Genomic DNA, 13,377 nt, shown 5'->3' with positions numbered 1-13,377 from the left:
AAAAAGAAGTTCAAACAAATCAGTCAATAATAATTGATATAACCCTTTACAACCAAAGTTGTAAAGTGCTTTGCAGTGAAATCAAATATATAAACGATAAAATCACAAAAAAAGGTGCATCAAAACACAAAAGAAAGATGTCACAGCGCTGCTTAAAAAATAAAGAAAACCTCCTAAATACTGAGCGAGGGCTTTAATGTCTTTAAAAACAAACATTAAAATCTTCTAATCAATTCTGAAATTGAACAGGAAGCCCGTGAGGTGAATATGAGGTCTGCTGCTGATTTATTATGCAGATAATCTACTTGTCCTGTTGTCTATTCAGATGGGAAATATTGACCTAATGTCCCTCACACAGTATCAAACACACACACACACACTGTTTCCCTGTAAAACACCAATAGAAGTGACACGCGCCTGCACCGAGCGCCGAGTCGTGCTGCACATTAACTGAACTTTGACCTCACATCTCCGGCCACCGAGCCAATAATCCGACACTAAAAACCCCGGCACCCTTTGTGGTTTTCTAATAGACTTCTATTCCAGCGCCATAAGTCAGATTACAGCGTAATGTGCTGCTGTTAGCCTTTTTAACATAAACCTGCCACTCTCCGAATATTACAGCCACTTATGAGGAAGCTTTATGTGTCTAGGTATTTCTGCACTTTGGTAATAACTGCCCTCAATCTTGTCTCTCTCTGTTCCTTTATGTACAGTCTGACTCACAATAACCGCCAATGCATCAACCGTCTGGCTGCAGCATCTCATTAGTCCTGACTTTTTGAATGACCCTGAACACATCAGCACAGTGAAAAACACAAAAAAATGAAGATTGTCGTATACATAATCCTCCTAAAAAACAATCGCAACTGCCACCGGAAAGCAGCTCGGTGCCATTTCACCAACATGTTTAATATTTCACTTTAAAGAGAACTCAGATTCCCAAAAGTGCCCAAAAAACGAATTACACTGTGGATTATCATGTAATTATTGGATCTTTTCCAAAGTCTGATAGAGCAGGGAAAATTGAGCTCTGAATATTTCATAATGCACCCGCACCATCTTTGTTGAGGAAATTATTTAGGGATAGCGCGCTCATTTGCAGAACGGGTAAAGGTTCATTGTGAGGCACCAGAGTGCAGTAATTGGAAATCTCCAGTGAGTCGAAGCAGCATCGTTCTGTCTGCAGCGTTCATCCTCAGCTATAGACGCCGGCTGCCATCATACACACCCATCATACCGCTTATTTGTAAATATAAATCACACTCGTATCACAAACGTGACAAATGTGCACTTGGTGTTTTGTGTTTTTTTTTTCTCTCTCTCTCTCTCTCTCTGCAGATCTTCTCCACCTCAACAACCACCGCCATCGACACGGTAATTTACACTTCACGCTTCATCTCAGCTGTGATTTAGAGCCACATCTCAACACTGAAGCATTTACTTACCAAACCAACCAACCAGCCTGGATGCTAGATAACGGTCCAACAGGTTCACACTGTAAGAAAAAATACAAAACATCTCATAAAATAATATCATCATTACCGAGGAAAAACAAAAAAACAAAACAAACAACTTAAGCCCTGGACAAATCACACACACTTACACAAAAACACTCACGACCGTGGATGTAAAAGAATAATTTTGTCGCCTCTAGAAAACATATGAAAAAATGCCAGTTTTGAAAAATTTAATCTTTAAAAAGGCAAATCTAAATGTCAGGGAGACAGATACTTTACACAGAGAGAGCGCTGCCTTCTGGGCGAAACACAGAAAAGGCTTGAGAATAATATATTTATATATATATATTTCCCCCCCCCTCCTCAGTTGAAATGAACTGAAATCAAACATACAAGCAGCGCACACACACACGCCTGAAGAGCAGCAGCAGCAGCGTTGGTCACTGTCGGCAACATTACTCAGTAAACCAGAGATAGAGGAAACATGGACGCTTCACTGTGTCACTGTTTACAGCTGTTACAGATGTTATTATGACATAGAATAAAGTCAGAGTCACTGGTGATGATGAAGCAGTTCATCCTCTGAAATGAATCGGCTTCTATAACGTGTCACGGCTGATAAACATCAAACATGGTGATGGTCCCAGACTTTGCAGACGTGAAGCTTTTCTTCTCTCATCGTGTCATATAAGAGTTAAATATGAGTGAGTTTTTGACTTTTAATCAAAGAAATCAATCGATCCGACGAGGAATTTGTCGTAACTTCTCAGAAAAATCACAGAATAAACACGTCACAGTCGACATTTGCAGAAAAGACGCTTTATTCAACCTCCAACACTGATAAATAAACAGTTGATGAATGTATTTTAACACGTTACTGTGCCACTGCAACTACAGCAGCTATATAAAGACATTTTTAATGTGTAATTGATTTACAGTGTTTTAACTTCTCCCAGTAAGAGAACTGTGTGTTACTATATTGTCATTTATTATCTGTTATTACTCCCCCAGCCCTCTGTTTATGAGGCGTTACACTGTAATGTGTCATCAACCGTGGATTAAACAGTGGTGATAAATGTTAAAGTGAAGTGTTACTCGCCAAATATATTTTAATTAGCTGGTTCATTAAAACTCACTGTGCAGCTGTTTGTTTCACACCGTTTCCTCCACTTCACTTTGCAGTCACTTTGCAGTTGTTGCATTTGAGGTTTTATTTCAGTATTGCAGGTCTGTGTGTTTTTCTCTTTATTTGTGCATGGGTGAGAGTGTGTTTGTGTGTGTGTGTGTGTGTGTGTGTGTGTGTGTGTGTGTGTGTGTGTGTGTGTGTGTGTGTGTGTGTGTGTGTGTGTGTGTGTGTGTGTGTGTGTGTGTGTGTGTGTGTGTGTGTGTGTGTGTGTGTGTGTGTGTGTGTGTGTGTGTCGGGGTCACAGCTTCCTTCCCAGAAGAGAGCAGAGATGAAGCAAGTGGAGCATCGCGGCCTCAGTGGGTCTGAATTTTGCATGCTGCTGAATGTCAACCTCATGAATAAGCAAAGTCGGAGTAAAAGACTTCCCTCGCTCCTCCATTTGTTTTTTGTTTTTTTGTTTTTTTGTTTTTTTTTAAGTTTGTCCATCCGTATGGAAAACGGCGGGAATATAAGCAGAGGCCTGAGAGAGAGGGCGATGATTTTACCCCCATGTCAACCAAACAGCGGTGGAGTGTCTGCAGGTGAGTGGCTGAATGAAATGTCAAAGGAAGGTGAAGAAGAGATGGAGTAAAGTTAAGTGAAAAGGGACAAAGACTCCGATGGCCGAGGTCATGTGTCAGGTCCAAGGCCGTAATTACTATATACAGTGGGGGGGACACATCCCCCCCCCCCAATATATAACTAGCTGATTTAAAAAATAAAAAAGTATCCCATGTGTTAGCGGACTATAGAGCACACCTGTATATAAGCCGTACCAGCTAAACTTTAAAAGAAAATACATATATAGGCCGCACTTGAATATAAGCCTCAGGTTTTCATGTTGTAACATGAGATATTTACACAGAAAGACAGTAGGGAACTGTGCAAGTCCGCTCGCTTTTCTGCTGTTTTGGTTACGTTCCTCTCGTCCATGTGCATCTGTTTACAACGATGCCGGCGAAAAATCAATAAATGGAGTGGTGGAAAACGTTACATAACATATACGATGTAACGGTGTGTGTGTGTTTGTGTAGTCTCAACCATCAGAAACAAAATATTACTGGTTACAGAGCGCGTTTGTGTTGCGGTGCAGCAGAGACGAGAGCTGGGACCAAGCAGGGAAAAAGTAGCGGTTTATAGTCCGGAAAGTACGGTGGTGGACAGTAACGGAGTAAATTTACTTGAGTACTGTACTTAAGTACATATCCAGAGGATTTGTACTTTACTTGAGTATTAGATTTCTTTGGTACTTATTACACTTACTTGAATACATTTCCAAGACAAATATTTTTACTTTTACTCAAGTTAATTTCTAGGAAGGCTGAAAAGTACTCGTTACTTTCAGGTCTGCTCTTTTTTTTTCTAAAATCCTATTGGACACGAGCTGTGTTTGTCAGAGAAGGAAACCCTAACCCCTAAAAGCAGCACATCAGTGCAGCTGCTTTCAAAGAGTTCATTCTCAGAAACAAGAGTTAAAAGCTCCTTAAATTCATTTAGAACAAATTATAGTAATTCATTGATGTGAAGAATAAGAAGTTTACTCTTACTCTTACTTTTACTTAGAGTAAATTTAAAAGCATGTACTTTTGGATACTTAAGTACCTTTAAAAGCAAGTACTTTTTTACTCTTATATATAGAAAGAGAGAAATTTGATCCCCCCCAATGTTGACTCCATAGTTACGGCCTTGGTCAGGTCCATCTTCTTCTTTGGGTGGGGGGCTGCAGGGCGCCTCTGGCCCACGGGGCGTTGAGGTGCCTCTCCACCAGAGAAGCACCGGGCTCTTCTCTTCTCTTAGCATGCAAATGAGACAGGAACAAATGTCCCATCACTTCTGGGGCTCCATGTCCCAAAGTGCTTAACACTCTTCCTGTCAACCCCCCCACCTCACCGACCCCACCTCACCCCACCCCAGCTGCTTCGAACTCCCCTCTTGCACCTCCCTGCACTTCTTTTTCTCCTCCTCCTCCTCCTCCTCCTCCCTCTTATGTTCTTTAAATGAGCTTTCCAACTCCACTTCTTTCTCGCAATTCAATTTTACAAGGCCATTATCTCGGGTGTAATGTGGAGGTTAAATATATCGGGGCAGACGTTATGTGAAAATAATTAGTGCTAATGAATAATGCACTCGTTCAGCTGATGAAGGATGGTTGTCAGGGTAATGGAGAGTAGGGGAGGGGCCCCTCTGACAAATGAAATTAAAATATTTAAACACTGTTTTACGATATTAACGGCCCCTCGCGCTCTCTCCTGTTACCTGTCTGCTGCACGGAGGGTTAGGGTTAGACACTGGAGTTGTGTCATTACTCATGCACAACATCTGTCTCTGCACAGACAGAGTCCCTGACATGAGGAAGAGGAGGAGGAGGAGGAGAAGACATCGTCCTCCTCTACAGTGTCACAGCTGATCCTCCTGGTCTTGATCCCCACCACCCATAAGAGACGACACCTTCCTTCTCTTCGTGCCACATTATATTTTCCTTCTCTTTATTTATGGCCGCGTTATGCACTCGTTCAGCCTCTTACGATCTCATTCTGCAGCCATCATCATGTGACAATGAGGGATGCAGGTTTTAAATCGCCCAGTTTACGGCACCCGCACCCTCACAGCCAATTGGCCTCCTTGAATCAATAACGTTCGGGCCGCGCGCTCGGTGACTGATAAATGGTAAAACATCAGCACCATTTCATTAGACATGATAGTTAGAGGAGGAGGAGGAGGAGGGAGAGGAGGATGGAGGAGACAGGGGACAAAAACCTCATCAGCTGATAAAACATATAGTTCAGTGCTGTTGTGACGACTTTAGCCGTTTAGCCCCAGTTTTAAGATGTGCACCTGAGATTTCAGCCACAGCTCCAGAACAATAGAAGTGAATAGAGCTGAACCCAACATGCTGATAGAGCTAAACACATATATTTATTAAAACAGTCTGCATGCTGTCATTGAAACTCACATTGAAATGCTAATATGCTAACGTAAAACGCAAAAGGTGTTCCACAGGGATCAGTTCTTGGCCCAGTTTTGTTTTCAGTTTATATTTATATAAGGAATAGTTCATCCAAAATTCAAATTTCACTCATTATCTACTGACCCCTCATGTGGACTAAGGGTTGGGAGAAGTTTCAGAGTCCTCCGTGCCTTCTCGGAGTTACAGCGGGGCTCCGTGCAGCACTGCATGTCCATATGACGGTTGCAAACGGGGTCACTTTTCTTTGTCCAAAAAGACACACCAAAAAAACATCCAAATACCTCCATAGTGCTCATCTGTAATGTCCCTCTTGTATTGAAGCCCCGACATGAGAAATTGTTCCAAAAAACATTAAATAAATCTATATTTTAAGCTTGTTTGTTGTAGCGGAAGCTCCCAGCACTGCTCTTCCTGGTCCGTCCAAATCTCCCAACCCTTAGTCGACAAGAAGGTGAGTAGATAATGAGTGAAATTTGAATTTTGGGTGAACTATCCTTTTAATGATATTGTCTCTCTACTTTAGCCAACTGTGATGTTCATCTTTACGCAGATGACGCTGTTCTGTATTGTTGTTGCAGACTCGGTAGCCGAGAACCTACAACTTTCTTTCACTGCTCTTCATAAGATGCACTCATCGATCTTCAGCTAGTTCTCAATGCAGAAAAACAAAGTGTTTTTTTTAACAGTCTGCACCTATCAACACCGAATAGCTGCAATATTGAGAGTCACAGAGTATAAATATCTTGGTATTTGGCTCGATGAGTCATTTACTTTTAAACATCATGTTGAAAAACTTATCACCAAACTGCAGCGAAAACCTTCAGGTATTTTATTATAGAAACAGATCCAGTTTCCCCTTTGGATTGAAGGAAAAATATAGTCGAGCCAAACTTTCTATCAGCCTTAAAATTATGCTGATATAATCTATAGACATGCTAGCCTACTGCTTCCAAACCTCTCAACTCAGTTTATCATTCAGCCCTCAGATTCATTACTGGAGATCCAGTATGACACTCACCGTCCATCACCAAGTATCAGACAGAGTGAGAATTTGATCCGATGTTGATGCTGCTGGAAAGTTAAACTTTTTAAACTTTTAAAACTTACAAAAGTTGCTGCTGTTGATCCTGAGGGAAACACAAATGTCTCGGTGATTTAACCAACCAGCACCAGCAGCGGTCGAGATATTTTACAACGTCAGGATGCAGACGAGAGGAAAAGAAAATCACCAAACTGTTCAGGATTCGACCTCTTGGTGCCCGACGAATGATGAAGAAAAGGAGATTAAAACAGTGAAACAAAACATGAGGCTAATATTCTTAGGCTTTATAGTGAAGATAATGCATTGATTATCTATTGAGATTGAGAAGAGATGTTAAAATTTATTATTTTCTTTCGTATTATTATTGATATTATTAACTTTATTAGAATGATTTCACCAAATCCAAATGTCCAAATGTCAGGTTTATGTTAGATTGTTGAGTTTTGTCTTTAATTTAAGTCTCAGTTCTGTTCACATTTCTCAGGACAATGACTTTTGATTAAAAAACAGAGGCAGTGATCAGTGAAGTGTGCTGCTGCTGCTGCTGCTGCTGTGTCCCCGAGGCAGAGACGACCAACACACCACAGCAGCCACACATCTGACAACTTCCTTTTATTAATCTCATATTTTGCGGATTGGCGTCTTATACATTTGACTTGTAAAACAGGCCCCTAATTACGCCGGGCCTGTAGTACGCGAGCCACACATCAAACAGTAAGTTACAGTGAGCGGCTTGTGATCTCCTTCTTTTTTTTTTTCTCCTCTTGCCTCCACACAGCAGAAACACTGATTATAACAGGGACATTAAAAGGGAATTACAGCGAAACAATTTACACTTAATGTAGCAGTCATACGAACAGGGAAGAAGGATGGACAAAGATATAGCAGTATTAATAATACATGCTTTAATTAAGCAGCTGGGAATGCATGGAGCAGGATCAAGGAGGCACACAGGGAAAGAAAGAAGACAGACAATGAAAAGAAGAGAAGAGAACGGGCGGCTGAAGGAAAAGAAGTGACAACGTCGTATAGAGAGACTGAACCAGAGAGAAAGTGTAAAAACGAAGGAGGAAAGGAAAGGAGAGGAGGAGGAGGAGGATCAGCTGCTGTGGGTTTCCTGCCTCGCTGTGATTCATGGGCAGTAAATATGCAAAAAGCCTGATGGCCATAAGGCAATCAGAGGAGCGCCACTCATCTACATGTTGCACAGTGGGCCATAATCCATCTGAGAAGGAGGGGTGGGTGAGGAATAATGATAGCAGGAAGCAGGAATAAGAGCAGGGTCTGTTTATTACCTCAGACAGATCCATAATGCATACAGATGTGAAATGAGGGGGGACACACGAGGCACGCTGCCGCTGCTGCAGCCCCTCTGGCCACAGAAACTCCACTGAAAGAGTACAGACAGTAATATTGTTTTTAGTGTAATGAAAGACAATCTGATTTAAGCACCTATTAAGGCAAATAAGTCTGCTGTCACATAAAGTTTTAAAACAAGTGCCGGAGCAAGAGAGAGACAGGAAGACGTTAATCTGACGGCTCAAAGGCAACGCTAAGGTCACCGATAAATTATCTCACTATTGCAAATAATAATAATATGGATGTAGACTCACGTATGGTTTGGTTCAATTATGCACATATAAGACAACAGACCTGTATGAGATAGAATTAAATAGAATAAAAATAAAAACTTTATTGATTGTCAGTTTTGCAAGGAAATGAAAAGATCTGAGACAAACTGTGAAAATGGGCTCTACAAATAAAATTGCCTTGCCTGTGGTCAAATATTTGGCACGATTAACATAGGCTTTTTATGTTGTAAAACAGATGTCAGCGAGTCAGATAGTTCTAACTCAACAGTATCGATCCGCTCTGTTAATTCTCCTTCCTCAGAGCAAATCAGAAAATTTCCCCCCCAAAATTCCTTTAATATTCCAGTCGCTGCTTCTTATCAAGTCCAACACATCAAAATATCAGTGTGAGAGCAAAACAACACTATAAATTATCTCACTTTTGCAAATAATAATATGGATGTAGACTCACGTATGGTTTGGTTCAATTATGCACATGTAAGACAACAGACCTGTATGAAATAAAATGAAATAGAATAAAAATAAAAACTGGTAATAAAAGTGTGATTTTACTACTTCTTGGTGTCATTGTGTTTTCCTTTCTTTATTTGCAAAGAGACACATAAACACAAAGGCCTTGCTCTCCTGTCTCCTCCTCCTCCACATTAACACCATGCAGGATCTTCTTTTCCTACTGCTGCTGCTGGACCAAAGTAATAAATTGTGTTGAACATTGATAAACTAATGCAATTACCTGCAGGGCAAGCAAGTCAGCTAATTTAAAGATACCAGGTTTTGTTCATGGGGCGGGGAGGCTCCCGATGGGCCCCCAGGGGTGAGAGATGGCGTCTTTATTACATCGGAGAGGTCAGCCCGGTAGCACTGTATTAGGATTGATCTTTTGATCCCTGCTTGGAAAAAAACCACCACCACCATCACCACCCCCTCCTCCCCACCTCCTTACCAACCCACCCACCCACCCACCCACCATACCAGCACCAAAAAAAAAAGAGAGAAAACAGTTTGTCTGGCATGAAGGGTTAAAGGGATAGTTCACCCAAAATTCAAATTTCACTCATTATCTACTCACCCTCATGTCGACTAAGAGCTGTGAGAATAATAATGGTTGTGAATGGATACCAACTTTCTTCGTCCAAAAAGACACACCAAAAAACATCCAAATACCTCCATACTGCTCGTGTGTAGGTAATGTCCCTCTTGTATTGAAGCCCCGACATGAGAAATTGTTCTGAAAAAAATTAAATAAGTCTATATTTTAAGGTTGTTTGTAGCAGAAGCTCCCAGTGCCTTAGTTCGGCAAGTGGCAACTGTAAAATCTCACGCCGTAAGATCAGCCTTCTCTATAAAGGGTTCCCAGATGTGGAATTCACTACCGACCGAAATAAAACTAACTAACTAAAAACATTAGAATTTTTAATACAAAGGTTAAAATCTGGCTGAAACAAAATCAGAACTGTATGCATTTTTAATGTGTCATGACTTGGTATGATTTTAGATGTATTGTACATTTTATAGTGTTGTTATGTAATTTTGATGTCTTTCTTCTTACCTTCTTTTTTCTACTAAAAGCCTAACTAGGGACGGGAGTTGGAAACTAGCATTAGCTATAATCTCTGTATGCAGAACATCAGTCACATTGACTTGTTTGTAACGAGTGGAAATGTCACTATGTTAACCTGCATTGTCCCTATCAAATAAACTGAATTAAATTAAATTCACTGCTCTTCCTGTGTCAGTGCAAATCTCGTGTGATTTCCACTGACCGGCGGAACAATTTCTCATGTCGGGGCTTCAATACAAGAGGGACATTAGACGAGCAGTATGGAGGTATTTGGATGTTTTTTGGTGTGTCTTTTTGGACGAAGAAAGTTGGTATCCATTGATATATGGACAAATACTGCTACATGGACCCCCCCGTAACTCAGAGAAGGCACGGAGGACTCTGAAAATTCTCACAGCTCTTAGTCGACATGAGGGTGAGTAGATAATGAGTGAAATTTGAATTTTGGGTGAACTATCCTAGTATAGTGGCAGCCTAATTGAGCGCCACACATCTCAGCTACGCAGCAGAAACTGGAACCTGGAGGCTCGTAACAAGCCGGGCGTAACTTATTCACATAATAAACCAAGCAGATATCTAAATGAGCCATTGAGCTGCTGGCCAGAGGGAGGGAGGGGAAGGGGGGTAAGGAGGAGGAGGGGGGGAGGAGGCCATTAGGCCGCATGGACCATGGGTACATATTTGTATATCTACAATTGCCCCTATCATTTGCATATATGGCCCAAGTATAGACGTGTTGGCTGTGCTGGTACCCTAACGACGCCACAGAAACAACAACAACAACTCTGTTCTCATTCAGCAGCCGCATGCAGCTTCATTTAACCAAGAAAAAAAACAAAAAACAACTCACACATGATGCACCATGCAGGGATCAATGAGGTTATTATTTAAAACAAAGCAGCTGAAATGACAGAAACATCACCGTGTGAAGGTGTGAAGCTGTGATTCACCGAGTCGACACCAAACATTACACTGATGTGGTTTATTCAACCTCAGATAAAACTCTAAAACGTTGCTGTGTCTTATATGAGCTCCACGACTTTATATTTGTTGTGTTGCAGCTTTCAAGCCATCAGCCGCTAAGGAATTTAAAGGTCGTCTTTTGTGACACATCCAAAAGAATCCAAAGGTCCATCAACATGTTTATTGTAACAAAAAGCAGTTAGTAGACCAAAAAGAGGAAAATAAATCTATGTGTGTCTCAGTAACAGCAACAGTCAACAAAAAATATATTAGAGCTACTAAATTCCTTTGTATTCAAACTCCCGCCAATGCACACAATAAGTAAAAGAAAATAACCACACATCCCTCAATGTGTCAACGCAATGACGAAAGCCCATACCTAAAGAAACAATCAAAATACATTTTGGACTACATTTAGTTTGTTGATTAAAGAAACTTCAACTCAGGGAACTCTAACTAAGTGACTGCTCCTGTTAAAGAACCAGTTCAGCTCCTGAACGTCCAGTAAAACTAAGGATTTATTGTTTTAACATCAGGATTTTGTGCACATTAAGAGTTAAGCCTACTGTCTGTGTTAGGCTAAGCTAAGATAACCAGCTGCTGTAGCTAGATTTAACAGATAGATACCATGACAGTAGCTTTTTTTTTTTGTTGTTTGCAGGAATAGTCCACAATAATCAACATTTCAGTTTCCACCTCCATGTAAATGTGTTGACTAAAAAGCTAAATAGCCACAGTTACTGGTTGTTTTGTCCTATAAAGGTAAAAGTACAGTAACAACAGGATCAGTGGAGCTGAGTTTATAGAAAGGTCAGAATATCCACTGTGATGCCTTCACTTACACCTGAAAAAACAGAAAACCAAACACCTTACCTTCCTTCACGTTTAGCTCTCTGTATGTCTGTGTCTCTGTCTCTGCTCGTTGATTTTGTAGCTGCTGCAAATCTAAAAAAAAACAAAAACAAACAGTTTTTCAAGGAAATGAGAAGATCTGAGACAAACTGTGAAAACGGTCTATAGCCTACAAATAAAATTGCTTTGCCTGTGGTAAAATTTTTGGCACGATAAACGTATTTATGTTGTAAAACAGATGTCAGCGAGTCAAATAGTTCTAACTCAACAGTATTGATCCGCTCTGTTAATTCTCCTTCCTCACAGCAAATCAGAAAATTTCCCCCCAAAACTCCTTTAATATTACAGTCGCTGCTTCTTATTAAGTTCAACACGTCAAAACATCAGAGCAAAACATGATAAATATGTTTCAGAGGCTCAGTTCAGGAGTCAAATTAAACATTTGCCAAGTCATCTGTTTGCTCTATTGATCGATTAATTAAATCAAAGCTGCAAATTTCGATCAAACTATTGAATGTGGTGTTTATTTAAAAAAAAAAACACCTGAGAGCAAACAGAAAAAGGTTTTTCAAGTTGTTTTGTCTCTTTCTCTCTTGAGTTTGATGGATTGATAGTTATACTGATTTTCATTTACTTACTGTTAAAAATAATATACAGTATTAAAAAGGCAGTATTTTTATCTACTCTATTGAACTAGAAAACCAGCTGAGCAGAGGTCAAACATGATGATGGTGGTTAAGGCTTTAGACCTGATCCTTACATCAATTACCTGTTTATTCTTCTCTCTTATTTGCCTGTTATGTGTCTCAGGTTAATCAATAACATGAGGTTGTCACTAATCAGCAGAGTCTCATGGCGGCGGGTCACGGGGTCAGCCTTTAATGTGACCTCTGACACATAATTAAATTGCCATCTTTAACCTCAGTTACAACCTGTCACAGGCCATCGGATTATATGCTGCAAATCACTGCTCCAATCAATGACGGCAGCGAGGCCGAAGGGGGCGGGGCTTGCTCTGTGCTGCACTCACACACATTATCTTTAATGAAGTTGAACTGTACACTGATCACGTTAGTGTAGTAGAGGCTTATTTGATTCAGACCGATGAGCTGCAATAAAAGTCAGAGGCCGCAGATAAGAAACCGTAGAGAGACACTCGTCCTGCAAGATCGTCACGTCTCAGAAGCTTCTGTCATGTGAAATTTACCCTCTAAGATTCGACCTTTGTAGATTTCAAACCACAAACATGAGAAACTTGTAAGTTTAAACCTGCAATAACTGGTTTTCTGGCCACTTGAGGGCAGCAGAAATAAGTTAATAACACCTTTTAATTAACTGTCAATGAACAGTTGTATTTGCACATGCAGCAGCTATACAGGCTCTTTATCATTCATAACATATATGAACCATAGTCGTGCTTGTTTCCACCTGGTCAATTAAAGTCTGATATTCACTTTGTAAGTCTTTTTTTTCAGTCTACATCATCTTGTTATGGTCCTATGGTCCATGGGCCAGAACCTGCCCACTGGATGAATTTGCCAAGTGTGAAAATTACATAGGTCTATAAGAGAGAAAGGCATAAGGTTGTTGAAATTGCACTTTTTTTTGTGTGTGTGTGTGTGTGTGTGTGTGTGTGTCAAGAAATTTCAGGTTGTTCATGAGTTATGTAAAAGGATAGTTCATTAACTAGTCTGAAAGCATCTTAATAATATACTTGTACGTCTTTGCACTAAAACAAAGGGGAAAATTTATAGAGTTCTTGTTATTTATAGTT

The sequence above is a fragment of the Trachurus trachurus genome (genome assembly GCF_905171665.1).
Source record: "Trachurus trachurus genome assembly, chromosome: 3".
In the NCBI taxonomy this organism is placed as follows: Eukaryota; Metazoa; Chordata; class Actinopteri; order Carangiformes; family Carangidae; genus Trachurus; species Trachurus trachurus.
Note: the sequence above shows the minus strand (reverse complement) of the source record.